This window comes from Aulonocara stuartgranti (assembly GCF_965226115.1).
Source record: "Aulonocara stuartgranti genome assembly, chromosome: 15".
NCBI classification, from domain to species: Eukaryota; Metazoa; Chordata; class Actinopteri; order Cichliformes; family Cichlidae; genus Aulonocara; species Aulonocara stuartgranti.
In genome coordinates, this window is record NC_138951.1 from 15,294,248 (window position 1) to 15,311,703 (window position 17,456).

Sequence of the window (17,456 nt, forward strand, 5' to 3'; positions counted from 1 at the left end):
GTAATAGGAAATGGGTGAACAAAGGATAACATTAACGCACAATATGCTATAACTGCACTCATTAATCTACAGATAGCGCAGGTATTGATTCTTACAACTTGATGGTGACTTTTACAGGTTTAAGCAGTTTTTAAAATGATGATAACGGTGATTCAACTAGATTAAGACCATCGCTGGTTCGCCGTTACTTCCAGCACTTGTTCAGAAACGTCAGTGCAGAATCAGCCCAGTCGGGATATATCAGCTGATATCAATCTACACACCCAATTACCAAATCTCATACAGGACACTTAAACTTTAGCTTGACTCTTAACCCCAAAAGGTATTAGGAGCCAAATGTAACCCTATTTTCTCTTTATAGTGCTGTCAGACCTAACTACTACTGTCATATCTGTTGTCACTGATTGCTGCTTTTATGTGATGCAGACACATCTTGCTGCTCATTTCTATTAGGCTTTTAATTTATGTGCATGGATGGGCAGCGAGGTGTGCTCGTTCTTCATGTGTAGCAGAGCCACGGTACCAAAAATAAATTACTGCAGATGGAATAATTATTTTTATTGACTAACAGCAATTTGTGTGAGGTTTAGCCGATGTCATTATATACTGCATACATTCAACGAGGTCATAAATTTGACAAGCATTAGAGATGTTGCATTCTCTTTACACTGAACGTGTTGGGCATTGCTGCGATGTACAAGATTTACAGAACTGATGTTGGTCTGCTGGGCTTTTTAAAATATATGTAAAGTTTATTTTTATTAGTTTACATTATAAAGTCAGACACAAAGCCAAAGAGTTTATTTAATGAAATGGTTCTTTTTACTGCACACACACCGGACTCCCCGCTGTCACAAAGGGGCTTTTCTCTAAGCATCATTAATTACTCTGCTATTCATACACCTCTTACGCTGTATCACTTCATTTCACCTTATTTATTTTGTGCAGCACATTGCACCTGGGGCAGCAAGGTACATTTTGTGCTCGTCAAAAAATTTCATGGCACATTGCATGGTATAAATGCATTAAATGCAGCATGATCCTTGGGGGTCTACAGTTAAATGAGCTGTCTAATTTACTAGTTTGAGAATTTTCAAAGTGCAGTTTACAATAGGGAAACAAAGCAGGTTATTAGTAAAACAGATTCAACGGTAATGCAAAATTTCAACAGTTTCATTTGGCAGTTTGCTTACATTGATTTTTTTCCCCCTTCTTTGAGTTTAGGCTTCTCTTTGAAAGCAAATATTTTGCAATTTTTTGAGTTTTTGCTACAACAAAAGACAATTTTAGTTATTAATTCAAAAGGTAAGGTCATTTGAGATTGGTTGAGTGTTTTGTGCATAAAAATGAAATTCCAGCTCTTGAATACAAGGGTTACATAAGCCTGGGGGAAAATGAAAATAAATATATCTCAAATAATAAATGAACTACAGGACACATTTTTAAATGTTAATAAATTATATTATTGGTAGACTACTAAACTTGACATGAACAGGAAGTCCTCAGGAGGTCCTAGATTTAAGTCCTTCTAAGCTGCTTTAAATTCTTAATGCAGGTTGTATAATTTCTTGTAATTATATGGTAATAAATGATACTACCTTGAATGAAAAATAAAAATAAAGACACAGGTACTAACATGTTGCACAGGTTATAAATGTACAAGATACAAAACAAACATCATGCTCATAAAAGTAAATCTTCTGATTTTTATCTTGTATATTAGGTTAGGGAATTATGGGGAGTTTAATGAACAAACTACTTTAAAATGCAGCAAGTAACTGGTAAGAAATTAAATATTTTACCTTTAAATTATCATTTTAATTTAAACACTAGATGGCGATGTCTCATAATTTCTCATGTCTTATTTCTCATGAGTGTCAGTTCATTCATTGTCCTCTCAGTAAATCCAACATGTCTACATTATGGGCATTTGATTTTTGTCATTTTATTTAAATATTGTATTTAGCTCTGTGTCGGGATTATAAGCTGTGACATTCGTTGTTTATTCTTCGGTTCTCAGGCGTTTATGCTTCTGCTCAATGTCACCTCGCCAGTGCTTACTCCTGGGGTATGTAAATACAGCTGGTGATTAAACTCACAAAAGAAATAATGTGGCACTTTTCTGCTGGTCAAATTGAGAAAGCTCTGGAGCGCTCTTGTGGGATCTCTTGTGTCAGTACACCAGCAGGTGTCACTGAAGCCTCCTCACTTGAGAGGAAGCTGTGCTGTGATAAGGCAGCTCAGTTTCTACTGTCACCTCTGTCATTAATGTCATCATCTTTTTAAATCATGTTGGAATGATGGCATATCGATGGCAGCTTATAAATGAATGAAGATAGAAAGATAATGAAGATAGTTTTTAAAAAAAGATCAAACATGAAAAATCTGACTTAAACGAACAGATTTATATAATAAATACAGAAAAATGCTATCATGTGTTATTTATTATTATTATTATTATTGTTAAATTAGTTCATTTTTGTCTGTACAGCCAAACCAGGGAGAATAAAAAATGGGAACGACAAAACATTTTACGGTGGAGCCTACAGGTGGATGCTGGGTTGGTGGAAGAGAATCAGCAGATGGCAGCAGAAAGAAAAAGTAGCACTGACATGTCATGACCATAATTACTGTGACTGTGCGCAGTATGCTCTGTGATCTCATTGCTTTTGAAATGGTTGCTTCAAGAATGGGGAACAGGTCTGTGATCACTCACAGTCAGCTTCTGTCTTCAAACAGACTTTGTTGCAAGAGATGGCGATAAAATGGTGATCGAATAGGGTCAAGTTGCCACTTTCATCCAGTCCGCTTGTGATAATTCAGCAGTTAACTGATAGATCATGAAATCTATCAAAGCTTGTTGCAAATTTCTTGTAACATACATACACAGAAGTATGTATGAAACAGTCTAACTAGAAGCTCAGATTTGAGATGGAAATTCAGAAATTCCTTCACAATGAGTCATATAGTTGCTGCTGGATGGCAATTTAACTGCAAAGTGACATAGGTGCTTGGCATCCTCGCTGTTATATAGGCAAAAAACAACCAGCTGAGTCGAGTCTCTCATTGCGAATACATGGACTGCAGATCGGTACAGACTGGCTGTAGTGTGTTAGTAGTCTGTCCGTGCTTATAAATTAGGCGAAAATTTGCAACCTTCAGACTATTTTGCCATCTATGTGACCAGCCGGTCACTGCAATGACTTGTAGTTGGTGGCTGAATGTGCAAAAAATTCAATGTAACCACCCGTCTTTTGTTTTTTTCATTTTTCATAGTTGCAAAGAGATTGCCGTCCTATTTTTACTCTAGCGTGACTGAGACATAATATGAGGAGAAGACTGGATGTTTGCAGCTTAAACAGACTGCCAAACTGAGAGAATGTGTTATGACACGAGGAGAGTCAGACATGTTACGCGCAAATAACACAGTGTAAATTTAGCCTGAACTTGCCTGCAGATTTAATTTGCTCCTCTATATTAATATGCATAAAGCTCATATCTTACATACTGAGACTAGGGGATGTCTGGCATCTTTGCTTGGAAACTTACCAAACTGCTTAATGCATTGTTAAAATAATCACTTAATTAACCAGTCTTTTAACCATACACAATAAACAAGGAAATTATTTAACCATTGGAATTGACAGTGTTTGTTTGACAAGGTGTGGAGCTAGAACATAAAAGCACTGATGAAAATAGTGCCAAAACAATTAACTGATTAGGAATGAACAATACAACAACACAACAAGAGTTCTGATAACAGATTAATTTAAGAGCATCAAAAGCTGCTTCCAGCTTCTCAAATGTGTGGATTTGTTAATTGTCTGTTTTATATCACTTATATCTCCAGCTTTTGGGATGCATTGCTAGGAAAAAACAAGGTAATAAACAACATGTTTGTGTCGGGTAAATTTTGATGAGCAACTTTAAGGTTTTAAATGAAATAATAAAAACTACCATAAAAGTGTATTGTATCAAGTGGTAATGGCTAAAACCTCAACTGGAAACAAAGCATTTCTTTGCCCTCAAAGCAATAAGGTGCACAATATAATGTATAGTTGAAGTTTAGCCTGTCAGTTATTTTACCACTCATTCCTAAAGGTTCATTAATTCTGCTGTCTGGCGAGTTCCCAGCATTTGTTCATATTCAATGCACCCTTCCCAGCATTTTTAATTCCATCTCTCTTGTGTGATTCATACCTTTATTTCCCATAAAAGCCATTGAGTCACATTTTTTTGCACCGCAGAGCAAAGACTGCTTCACAGCACGCTGAGGTCAAGAACTTTCAGTGTATTCGACTATGCTGAGAAGGTTCAAGGTTTATGATATGTGATTTTAAGAGCGCTGTACTGAAAGGGAGGCTGACATCTGCTCCCAAATTGTTGTACCTGCACCGCTTCTTGGTTGATAGCAGTAGCTGTGTTTACTGTCACAAGCTAGGTTAAATGACTCCATCTGTGGCAGTGCCTGACATTTAGACTTAATGAGGGAGTAAAGCTGTGCAACTATGTAACTCATCAGTAGCTACACTCAGTTTGAAAATGCCACCCATTTGACTGCATTGTAAAACAAGCACGCAAGGTCAAGCTCTGCACATAAGGGCATTTCCAAATCATGCACCATAGTCAGCAGTGAAACTTGCCTCGGTGGAAAATCCTTGTCACCTCCGCAAGAAAGATTGTTCTAAAGCACCATCTCATACTCAGCATGTCAAGTGGAGAGTTAAATTGAATCCTGGTGGTGGAGACTGTCACAAATCTGCTGCGGTTAAGGAATGTGCTGAAGAGGAGCTGGCTGAGTGACTATTCTAATTTGTGAGATAGTGGGTTATCTGGAAGATCTCTTGCTGTAAATGGGAGATGCACAGGCAGTGAATGGTTGGAGAGATACAGTGTGTGTTGTGTGCATCGTGTGTGTGTGTGTGTGTATCAGGTATCAGCATTTAATGTATAATGCCTTTGCAGACCGTATGAATGAATTCCAAAGCACACAGAAGGAGAGAGCATGTATTTTATTTTCATGTCACGCTAAATGCTTTTTATAAAAAAGGTGGGAAATAATTAAGGAGAGTTATGAATAAAAAAAGACTTCTTTTGAGTGTCTGATAAACTTTCTAGATGGGCACAAACCCACCAAATGAAGTGGAGAGAGTGAAAGCACTACAAAAGAAGCACAACAGATAAATAAAAGACTGATGTAATTAGATCACAATGTGATAATATCTGTAAATTACAGAGAGAAAAATAGGGGAATTAATGACAGTTATTAACCAAACAACTTCCTTTTTTGGCTTATTTTGGTGATGTTTTATTCCCATTTATATTTGTGCATCAGTGCGTCTGCATTGCTCTGAAATCACAACCGAAACTGAGGTGATCATGTTGGACTTGGAGTTAATAGATCTTGAACAACAAGTCACTTTTTCTGAAATGCAGTGCGAGAAAGAGAAAAGACTCCAACAAATTGAGTTTGTACAGGGATCGTCACAGCTATGAAAATACGGAAATGACATACAGTAGTGAGTAAAAGTCTGAAGCCACCTTTATATTTTGCTAGGAAAATGGGAAATAGGTTACACAATTTATTGACACACAAGTATGATATATAAGGCGAGAAAAGATGTTGGACAGCATGAAAGTCAAGATTTTGTATTCCCACTTTTCTTTTTCAACTCAGCCTGAACAGTGTTAGCAAAACTTTTTTTAGTCTTTAGCAATAATTCTCCAGGCCCCTTGAAGTACAATCCAAGCTCTTCTTTGAATCTTGGCTGTCTTTCGTTCTGTTCTCTGTCGAGCTGAGTCCACAGTGCTTCAGCAATGTTGAGATCTGAACTCTAGGGAGACCAATCCATGCCTGTGTCATGATCCTGGGTTTTGGACCCAACGTTTTCACTTTTGGATTTCCAGTTTCTGTTATATTATATTCTCTGTTTGACTTGAACCAGTTTTGAGTTGATCTAAAATTACATTTGTTCGGGTTGTGTGTTTTTTCATATTCAGTATTGATAGTTATAGTTTGTAGTTATTCGAGATTTTTCTGTGTCTAGTCTGCGTTTGTGTTACGTCTCCCATGTCAGTCTTGTCTTTATGTTTGTCTACCTTTTGTCTATGTCAAGTTTGTGTGTTTTTGTCTCTGTCCCAGTGTTAATGCTTCCTGATTTATTATGGTGGCTTGTTTATGGTTTCTTGTGCATTATGTTCAGTTTTGTTTCCCATGCCTCATTACTCCTGATTTGCCCCTGCTGTGTGGGGTGTGTGGGCGTCTCCACTTTCCTATCGCCTCCTGTGTGTGTATATATTGTCTGCATCTCTTTCTATTCCTTGTTTTGTCTTCGTCATTTGTTGTGTACTTGTCCATCCATATGTTCCTTTCCTAGTCTTAATCTCCCAACCACCCAGTTTCTACTTGCCATGTTTGATCATTAATTAATTCAATCTGTTATCAGCAATAAAGCTGCGATTTAAATTCACCTTCTGTTTGCTGAGTCCAGGTTTGTGTCCCACCTGTCTGCTTCACAGCCAACATGTGACAGCCTGATGGTTTTCCATTTTGTGTTTTTCTGTCCAGGGACGCTTTTACTGTATTGGCAGTGTTTAGGATTATTGTCATGCTGAAAAATGAAGCCATTGTCAATTAAATGCTCTCCAGATGGTATTTAATGGATCAAAATCTGGTACTTTCCTATGCTTGTAATTCCATCAATTTTGAAAAGATGTTTATCTGCTGTCAATGGTTTTTGGTCCTGACACTTCTTTTGTTCTCTATTTCTCCAGTTTACATTAATTTTTATAAGGACACATGACATGGCATGCTGAAATGTGACATGTTTTTGGCAAGTATTGCTTTGGAAATCATCTTGTTTACTAACGGGTATAAAAAAAATACTATTTTATACTTTATAAAACTAAAGAAATGTGGAAAAATACTGTGTTTTAGCAACAGGCTAACAAAGTGCCCTTAGATACAACCCAAAATATGTTCCTAACAAAATTGATTGGTATGTGTGGACACAACCACTGGTGCCTTAGGTTAAGTGCCTTTTTTATTCTTCATTCAATTCTGCTATAAGTCAGTATTTAATGTCTTAACCACCAAACAAGGAAAAGTGAAAAAGCAGCCAATGCCCAAAGAAACTTTGAAAGATCTTCAGAGAGCCTGGAGAACTATTGCTCACCACTTTAAAAACGTTTCACACAGTACTACATATTGGCAATATACTAGAAGGATATTGCCAATATTGTGACCAACATGATACAATGGCCTATTTCATTTTATTTAATTTAAGGATTATCCTGTTGCTAATCAATAAACTGTATTTTTTGGGCATATTAGTGGTGGATCTATCACAGTTGTGTAGTTACTTTCCTTGGAAGTTAAAAGCCAGTCTACATCACGGATCATGGTGTTGGTTTAACATAAATTTCATGCTATTTCTATAAATCAAACTTAACAAGAAGCTGCCTCTACATGTAGACAGGCTCATTTTATGGTATGCACTCAGGTTTTAAGTACCATTTTTGACTGTGGCCTCTTGTGGACCAATCTTGTTGATGAACATTGCTCAAAGCAGCTTGAGTTTGCTGTGCCTGCTACCAGGCGATCACGCCAAAGCAGGTGGCCACGTTGTTAGATAAAATTGCTTTTCCAGTGCTAGAAATTCAATATTTTCTTTGGAAATTAGACAAGGGTTCTAACATTACTATGCAGAGTAAAGCTTGTTCACCAGCAGTAAAAATATTGTTAACTTTGTCAATGCTATTGAAAAATCTACAATATATATAGCTTTTAAATTTTTTAAAGGGTAAATGATGATCTGTTGCTTAATACAGCTCAAATACAGGCAACGTTTCTAACAGTATTTACCACCTTTTGTAAAGAGAAATGTCACATTTAAAAAAACAAAACCAGCCTTTTTTTGGCCTCACAGTATACCAATACCATGAAACCACAGGAAGCAAACTCTAAATAAGAAATGAAAAACACAGTGCCTGTTCTCATTCCCATGTTGGCCATATCTTCCATCTCACAGATAGCAAGAAGTTGTGCTTTGCATGAGTGCCATCATGCACAAGGTTACGGCAGCAGTGAGATGGGACTTTCGCTTCCAACTCATTACATATGCATGCTTGTAAAGAACCCCTTGGCGTCACATTTAAAAATTTACATAGTGTTTTTTTTTTATAAAGTTAATATTGTGAAGATGCATATTTAACCAAAATTAATTAACAACAGTTAATTATTTAGTGGAGAAAAAAAAAAGTTACTGACGATGGGTGAAATAAACCACATTATGCTGGCTAACAAACATGTGATTTACTCCATCAGCACTCCAAATCTCCTAATGTGGACTTTGGCTTTTTCCATGCCTGATCTGATGTAGATATGTCACACATTCCTGTGCTTATGGTACACACACGCCACAAAAGATGAGACGGGTGAAGTGAGATAATAAAAATGATAGTAATATTGCATAAAAGGTGTTAAAGAAAACATTAAGGTGAGAGCAAGAGAGAAGCCGTAATTGTTGTTCGAGATTTTCAGGTTTGTCAACTCACTTGATCGCAGTTTGCAGTTAAATTAAAAACCAAGCTTCTGGTGTGGCTAAAGGGTATGTTGCTATGCTAACTTACGCTGCAGACCTAAGCTGATTTAAAGTAGGTTATGTTTGAGGTATGAAATCATCATCTACTGACCAATCAATTCTACCGAAAATGACGTCAGCTTTCCTGGAAGTTGCCTCGTAGCTCTGTGCACATGTACTGTTTCCCTGATAAGCATCATTAATAAATACTGATTCTTAGATGCAACTTTATTCCTTGATTCTTTCGAGTTCCAAAAATTTTATTTTTCTATAAGCATTCATATATGATCCTAAAATATAGCACCTATTTGTACCTGTGCACCTTAAAACAAAGGAGCTAAGTCTACATTTGAATTCAGTTTTTCCATTTCTTTATTCTCACTGTGTAAAACACCTCTGTGGCTGAAGCTGAAGGAATAAAACGGACATATAAACATTAACTTCACGGAATAGCAATCGTAAAATTCTCTAATTCTCATTAAATGAAACCACATCATCATCAAATCCTTCACTAGTCATGTTATGAGTTTTGTTAACCTACATAATCAGCTTTCTTTCCTGGCTTCAAATAGGTTAGACTTTATTAATATGGTAGCTCTTTTACAGTCTTTTTGACCACACACATTCATACAGTGCTTTAAATACTGTGAGCTCTCACACACTCAGCACTGATTTATCTACGCTCTGTGTTGCCGTTTCGTGTCGTTAACCTCTTAATATTTTTCAAATATCATCTTTTATCTTCCTTTTTAAGATCAGCTGCTCTGTTGCCTGTTGTCTTTGACTGGTCATATATATTGCCAACGCCACACCTTTCATGTGAATGTGCTCGTAGCTAGATTGATATTGCAAGTGGTAGGCCAGGGTATTTATTACTGGCCTAACCTGTAAGGTAAGGCATCGAGTCCATTTGTCTGCAGGACCACTGGCTTATTTGATGCCCTGCAATAAGAAAATACTTCACTTTACCAAGTAACAAAGTAAAAGCTTCATATTTACCTGGAAGTTTCTTTTTGCCATATAGGCAAGGAGTTGAATAACATCTTGAAATAGCTCCTGGACCTATTTCAGAGTCTAATTCTGAGTTAAACTCATGGATTTCACAATGGCTTTATGGAAAAACACCTTATTAGTAAGGCTTAAGCTGCATGTTCAGCCAATATCTCAAACAACATCACAATCAATATACTTGAAATTGAAAGTAAACACGTCCTCATTCCTCCACACCGATGGTCTAATGAACAACACGATGTGCCAGGAAACATACATTATCTACCAACCTAAAACAAACAAAAACAGCATGATGTATTGTGATGAGAAAAAACTGACTACATATAACTGTTTGTTTACAAGACACAAAAATCCACAGGCTAATTTAAAGATGCCATCTGCTCTCACAGTACAGAAAATATCATTAAAATGCCTTTACATCATTCCACACTCCAGACTAGACAGGCAGAAACCATTCCTACAAACCTGGCTACAAAATTCATTGTGATAAAAACTCCACACCTTATTTCCACAAGTTAACCAAATTTCCAGCTGAGCGTGAACACAGATTAAAAATAAATAAATAAGTAAAACCCCAATTGATTTTCTTCCTGTGGAGTACACAGACCCAAGATTAACCCACTCACCAGGAATTCATTCCCCCAGCTTATCAAACAGAACATTCAGCCCTCTTAAAACAAACCGAACCCTAAGATGCCGAAGAAAAACAGTCCTATCGCTTTCAGACTGACAATGAGAGGGCAAAAGACGAAAAGAGAGAGACCTGCCACATCGATCGTCGAGTGGCCTCCTGTTTCTTTCCTCTCTGCTATCTGTCTTCTGTTAATGATAACACACCCAGAGTGACAAGCATGGATGCAACAGTGACCATGCTGGCTTCAGTCTGCTAACCAGCAGGACTGGAGTTGGGGCTTCATTCCCACTGTTATGCTATGTAAAAGAGACTGCAAAATAATGACAAACCGCCCACAGAAATACACCAACACAGAGACAGGTGTGTGTTTTGAGTTTGATTTCGGTGCTTTCAGAGAAAGTTAGCAACAGTGATATAAAATAGGTCACATCGGTGGCAAAGAACAAAACCAAAACCTCACATTACAAATTGACATTTTGAGCAATCCCACACATTTACAAACATGCACACTGTTCTAACCTAACAGAGAAAAAAAACAAACCCCTTGTACCAAATCACTGTGACTCAGCACAATGTGAGAACACGTAGTGCAAGCGTATGCAAAGTCAGTGAAAGATGAAGTTGTAAAGATGTCGACGGAGGACGTCATCACCCCAACTTTGTTTGGCAAGGGCGTCTCTTCCCTCTGACTTGGGAGAGACACCACTCAATAAAGCTGGATGGCAATCTGGAGCCTAAATTGAGCCACGTCTCGGCTTCTGACAAGATGAATTCGCTTAATAATGAGAGCAGTTGGGATTTATGTATGACGTCGAGGTGAGCCCCATCTCTCGTTGGCCACGGGCTCTTAATTTCAGACAAATCCATTGACTCACGCCCTCTCTGTGGATGCAGCACCTTTTCACTCTTGTCTGCACTGCACTGCCAGGAAATGCAGTTTCTCCAATGAAGCCTGTCCTGCTCTATATTTGCAGATCAGGGTGAGAAGGCCGTGTTGCCAAGAAGACAAGACCGTGGAAGAAATATTTGGACAGCTGTGACAGAGAAATACCTCTCTTGTGTTTTCACTTACAAACTTTTCAGCTCTTTCCAAGTAGGGGAAAAGTGGAGCAATAGAATACACGTTTGCTTCTTTGCTAAATATATTCAAACGTTGATTATACCTTCAGGAAATACTTTTTGGCCTTGATAATACTGTGTTCTTGTCCCTAAAATGGATGCTTTTCCTCCCAAGGGAGTTGCTTCTGAATATAGCCAAATGCTTTTTATGCACATACCCGACACATTTGAGGCACAAAGCTGCTTCCTAACAGGTGGATGGGGCCCTGTAATGAATTGCAACATGAAAGTGACGGACCGCAAGATGAATGAAATCCTGAAAATACATCTGCTTTTTGGTCATCTAATACTCAATACCTTCACGTTTTTATATCTAAAAACATATATATATATATTGAAAATTCTTATGTTGACCAGGTCACAATCCATTGACATTTATAAATCACCTAAGGCGGTGTCCAAGGACACTGGCAGTGGACACTTGGATCCTATTGGTTGCAGGGTGAAGCCCATGTGGAGGCTTTTGCCAGTGTATGCTGCATAACCTTGGTTGGAATAGGAGTTTAAGGGTTTTGCTGTGTTCCTGAAGTCATTACTGAGCAGTTTTCAGAAACATACTTTCCATTAAACTGTTATGGTCTGGGGATTTTGCCTTTTCCCTGCTTTCACATGGAGATAGACAGGCTCTGCCCTGGACTCCACCTACTGGTTTCCCACTTGTTGGTGGAGACACCTGTTCCTCATTTGTTCATCACTCACCAGTACTTAAGGACCAGCTCAAGCTTGTTGTTGAAAGTGGTTGTGGTAATCAGCGTCTCTTATGATGGTTAAAAGCTCCTTGTGTTTCTCTCTGCCTCTCAGCAACCTGCTGCGTCACCTGAAGGACTCTTCCTGTGCAAATAGCTTCTCAAATTCTGAGCTGATTCTCTCCTGCAGAAAGAGCAGTTGTGAATTCACTTACCTCCAGACACTCACCGGTCTGCCCACCCTCTACTGTTTTCTTCTTGGAAAATTCCTGACCAGTCAGCCTTCTCGCTGCCTCAAAAGCAAAATAAATTCTCAACATAAGTCTTTCTCTTTGACAGAAACCTGCTCCTGTTTAGTGAACTAAACCTCACCTGTGGTCACCTCTGCTGCAGCTCACCCTTGGTTTATTCAAGTGACTTTGCAAAATAAATATTTCCGAGCCACACACTGAATGTGTTTTTTGGGTTTTGATTCAGAGTCCACAAAAAAACCTTTTCTCTCCTTTGGTTTTCACTTCGCAGTATTTTCCAGTGGATACTAAAAATTCACTTTACCTCTCGATGTTTCTAATGTTGTGGATCGACTTTGTATTTTAAAGATGTAAAGCTTAACAATTAATACCATATGACCCCGACAGAGCACTTTATTCTCAGACTGCAGGCTTATTCGTGGTTACTAGGATATTTAAAAGTAGAATGAGAAGTGGAGGCTTCAGCCTGTCATCTGTGAAAACAGCTCCCAGTTTAGATTTGGGAGGCAGACACCCTCTCTACTTTTAAGATTAGGCTGAAAACTTGTATTATTGTAGGGTTTTATATAACGATATAAAGAGCCTTGAGGTGATTGTTGTGATTTTGTGCTGTATAAAAACAACTGAATTTCATTGAACAATTCTGCTTTCTTTGAGCAATATTTTTTAATCAAGTGGTTAGAGCTTTCACATAACATGCCCACATGTGTTGACTCTAATGCTACACTGAAGGCTACATCACTGCTGATGTGCACGTATTTAAAAATGCTGCAACGTGTCAGGGCCATGGAGACCAGCTGTTTCTGGCTGCTTGCGTTTTTTTGTGTCCTGGTGCTAGCAGCCATTGTTCAGAGTGAAGACCCCATTAAAGAACTGGAATTAAACCACAGATGGTTAATACCTTTCAGGAATACATGAACGGCAGAACCACTTTCACAGCAAAGCCTCTGGGCGATGCTGCACCCAGTATAAAAGTCAACAAAAGAGTATAAAGTAATAGCATGACGATAGATAGTGATGCAGCAGTGACACAATGCAAAACAGAGCTGACCTGAATGTGATCCCCAGTGTTACAAGTTCTGATGGTTAAATCCAGTATGTTCATATTATAATGACTATATTAAAAACATGAAGTGGTGTAATGATGTAGGATACTGTCACAATGCTGGGAGTGGACCCAAATGCAGGACTCTGGAGACTGATGATAAACTCAAAAAGGCGGCTTCACTGCTATACACAGAACACAAAGGGAGGATTGACAATGATGTGATAATTAACAAATGGAAACTGAAGACTTAAATACACTCATGAGATGAGGGGAGAGTGGAGATACCCGGGGAACACGGCTGAACAGAATCCAACTAATAAACCAAGGGAAGCAAAACTGAACAAAATGCACACAAGACGAGAGACTATCAAAGTAAAACAGGAAGCACAACACTTAGACAGAGACCCAGACTTAGGATGTACAAACTTGGCAGGACTAACTGACTAACTGGGGAGAACAAGGCTCACTCTGGTCTCTCAGGGAAACCAGACAACCACAGACAGGGAACACAAATGATAATTAAATATTACAAAATGTAGAAGATTAACTATAATATAAATTGGCTACAAATGTAATATAATAAATGCCTAAAGACCCTAGAAACAAAGACCGCATGCATTTTTTTACTTTTGTTTGTGCAGGCATATTGGTACCAAAACGAGCAATATCAAAGCAATGACAAAGCTTTGGGATGCTGAGCACAATAATTGCATCAGGACATTGTCTGCCAAAAAGTTGTTACAGCAAATTCCTTTGCTGAAACACAAAGTGTCCTTTTCACGATTCAATTTGTGCAGGGTAAAGATTTTAATTAATAAGCTTTAGAGGTGTTTGCAGTTGTTCATTTTCACTTTGATAAAATCATCTGTTCGTGAGCTCAACTCTTTCTGTTTAGCTGAAACAATTTACCAAAAAGAACTAAATACGTTTAGTCCTCCAAAAACCATTTCTTCGAGAGATGTTTGTGGGAACGACTTAAAAACAAGATTTCACCTTTTGTGTTCAACAACAAAAACATATTGCCAGATGTGTTTTGGGGTTTTTTTTTGCCTGACTTTAAGAAAAGATATTAATATTGAAGGTGGAGAGGAGCAGGCTGTCAGGGCACAGCAGGGTTCTTCAGTCATTACTGCAGCCCGGCCAGACGGTGTTGGTGTTTACTGTGAGCAGAGCAGCTTCTTAGTCATATCATTGCCCAGCAGGCTCATTTCCTCCACAACTTCACCCCATGCTGGTTTAAAGCAAAGCTTTGTGCTGGATATAAGTCATGCAGTGGAAGGCAAAGGCACAGTGCAAAGTGTTCCTGCATTCATGTCTTAGGAACATGATTAACAAATGCTGTAACTATCTAGTGTTTCATTACAAACACATGATGGATCGGAGTTCTGTTGAAGACTGCAGATGAAAGCTGCAGTTCTTTTTGGCCTATCTAAGTGCAGCTCACCCTGCCTTAACCATTGTAAATGAGTTCTCGCTCACAAAGGAAGGCTGCCCGGCTGCTTGGCCTCACCGGGCCCCTCCTCGCTCCACTGGCCCCTGGACTCGCCACTCAAAGCCTACTTTTTCCATTTTCCAATGCAGCCAGGAGCCAGCTGACTTTATTGGAGTTTTTAAAAGCTATAGCCTCAAACATTCATCCTCTGTCTCAACACATTCTAGACAGTTTCATTTTTTCTCTCTGCCTCACTTCATCTTCATCCCCCCCCCTCTCATTGCTGTAGACACTTTCTCTCGTTTTTGAAACTTCTTTCCCGTTGCCCCGGTCTTCCTTTCCCCCCCTTAATCCTTCAACTTATCCCCAGAGCTTATTCCAGTGGTTCAGTTTGGCCTGGCTTTTTTTTTTAAACCACTCTCTCATACAATCAACACTGCCAACACAAATGCTAGTTTCAGCCATATTAAATTCTGCTCCTGCTTCCTTCTTTCACACAGAAACAAAGTCCTCAGAGGATTGGGGGCCTGCTCTCATCTACTTAGATTTAATTTAGGTTTCACAAAATGATACAAACACATTCTGCTGTCTGACTCATGTCGAATGAAAGACCTGAGACTGGAGAGAGTGGCCTCAATTTTCTTCTTGTGCTTTATTATTATTCTGCTGGCAGCGTGTCCCAGGGCAAGGTTGTGGTCAGCGGATCTCTGCGGTTCTCCTGCTAAATAATTACACAAGACAATTGGAGAAACCACAATCAGTGGCATATGGGTTGCACTGGGCACAGTTATTCTTCCAATTTGACGTGTTTTTTCTTGCCCACATTTTGCATATGCGCTTAAGACTTCATTCGGTGGATCACACAACACGCGGCCCTTTTTTTCAGTCTGCAGCCTAATTACTACTTGAAAGTGACATAAGAGCACAGTTCTGAGTAGAGCTGCGTACATATAAACAAGACTCTTGCCCAAATGAGACAGGAACTGTCCTCAGCAGAATTGCTTAGCCAAGTATTTCTATATCATTAGTGGGAATATGTCCAAATTCTGCACAGAGGCATGTCATTTCCCTTTGCCCAGGGAAATGAGCGCATCTGTGGGGAGTTTGAGGCTCTCAGCAAAGCAAACAACACAGCATCTGTGTTCTTGGAGATGCATATCCGCAAGGGATAGGGCCTGCTTCAAAATCCCAATGAATCCCCTAAAAAGAGAGACAAATTGGGATGCCATTTTTGAGATAAAGGGGGATGATAATTCAGTGGGAAATTAGCTAAATGCAAGTATGAATTGAAGCTTTATAACTAATTTGGACCCTTATGCCATCAGTGATATTACATTGAGATAAATGGTTGCTATGGTTGCTTTCCAGCTCTCTTTATTGTTTGTTTCACGATGGGGAGCAGTTTTTCACTGCTGTTTCCCCTGATATGAAGACAGGCCTGAGCTTACTTGTTGGCTTAGTTGGTGCAAACCTGCCACTAGCTTCTATTCCCTCTCATTTTGCCCTCATTAGTGCTGCTGTCTTTACTCTTTAGCATTTCATTTGTCATGTCATTCTCATCATTAGCACAATCATTATCATATTAGCCATTATATCATTTATATCCACTCACCAGTCTCTTCCTCAGCAGTAACTAATTTGTTATCATTATTATAAAGACAAAGCATGGACGTCTAATAATTATAGAATCAAGTCCCGCAATATTTTGGAGCTCAAATAAAAATGTGAAAATGTTTTGGGGTAGTTACCGAAAACAATAAAACACGTTGAGACAATTCAAAGTATTTTCACAGATAACAATGCTTAGAAGACTCTGCTTCAATCAAGTGGCGGTTAATTTCCCTAACAGCCCGCCTAAGTCTGTGCTCCAGTTTTGAAGATTGAAATTTTAGTCTTTTATTTACACGGGTTTTTTTGTTGTTGTTGTTTTTTTTGCAGCGAGGGCGGCATGAAGATCTTGGGTTAAGCCTGGCTGACGTCCCTCTGTGTGGTAAGCCTGTGTGCTTTCCAGGTACTCTGGCTTCCTCCCAAAGACATGCATGTTAGGTTAATTAGTGAATCTAAAACAGCCGTAGTTGCAAATATGAGCGTAAACGGTTCTGTCTCTCTTTGTTAACCCTGCAACAACTGATGAAGTGTCCAGGGTGTACTCTACTTCATGAACTGTGACAGCTGGCATTGACTGAGTTGGATAAGCAGGACAGGATGGATGGATTTATTAGCAGATACCATGGATTTGCTGGGATTTCCCCTCCTATAGTCTACATGCCCCTGTTGAATTATTTTTTGTATCTCAGATCCCATTCCACTTTAAATTTTCGTTATGCCACCAAGTAGTGCTTTTTTGCTGTGATAACTATATAAAATAAAAGAATACATGAAATGCATTCATAGCACTGGATCTGCATATTTTACCTGAGCCTCACAAAACATTACTGAGTCTCAAACATGTGCCGATTGCCTACATCAGAACTGCCGACAAAGGGGAGAAATCTGCAACTTTGCATTTGGACTGGGGCTGCTATCTGTGCAGTCGAGTTAAAAAGGCTTGATATGCTGGGCAGCTCTGAATAAATGTTATGTGCACGGCTTGTTGGTTTTGCAAGTGATGGTGCAGCCACTCTCCTACGTGAAAGATCAACCCTAACCTGAACGCCATTCGCTGCATCAATAACAAGTTAGAGCTCGCTTTC